Raw genomic sequence first — 488 nt, forward strand, 5'->3', positions numbered from 1 at the left:
GACAATGCACTTATGGTGCCCCCCACCTGCTTGCCCCTCCCCCACCTTCTGCATCCCGAGATCCACTCTGTCCTTGGACTTCAGCCACTGAGGACCACAAGCAAGAGGAGAGGGAGAGGAGGGGTGCAGGGAGAAGGTGAAGGAGGGAGGGAAAAGGGAGGGAAAAGGGAGGGAAAGCCCCTCCCCCATAGTTGCCTTTGGGGAGTCCTGGCAGCCACTCACCGGGGGGCCCCGGAGGCCAATTCCACCTGGGAGGCCGCTCACCCCTGCCTCTCCCTGGGAAGGTAAGAAGTGAGAGAGCGGGGTCTGCACCCAAGGAGCTCTGAGGACCCAGAGCAGTTCAGACTCTGTCCTGTATCCCCTTCACAGGGCTGGCCAGCTCTGTTTAGGTACAGGGACTCTGTCTCCCCCCACCAAGCCCCACCCTCACCCTGGCTTGGGACCTGGTAACCATGTTGGCTCTGAGTGTGGTGGGCATGCTTTGGTGG

At 61.7% G+C, this 488-nt stretch overlaps 1 protein-coding gene across 1 annotated transcript in view; it reads right to left on the minus strand.

Moving 5' to 3' along the window:
• Positions 1-488, minus strand: part of COL9A3 (collagen, type IX, alpha 3) — an 18,916-nt gene that overhangs the window by 13,095 nt on the left and 5,333 nt on the right. The window lies entirely within an intron of this gene.

The sequence above is a fragment of the Bison bison genome, unplaced genomic scaffold (genome assembly GCF_000754665.1).
Source record: "Bison bison bison isolate TAMUID 2011002044 unplaced genomic scaffold, Bison_UMD1.0 scf7180017864063, whole genome shotgun sequence".
Lineage (NCBI taxonomy): Eukaryota > Metazoa > Chordata > Mammalia > Artiodactyla > Bovidae > Bison > Bison bison.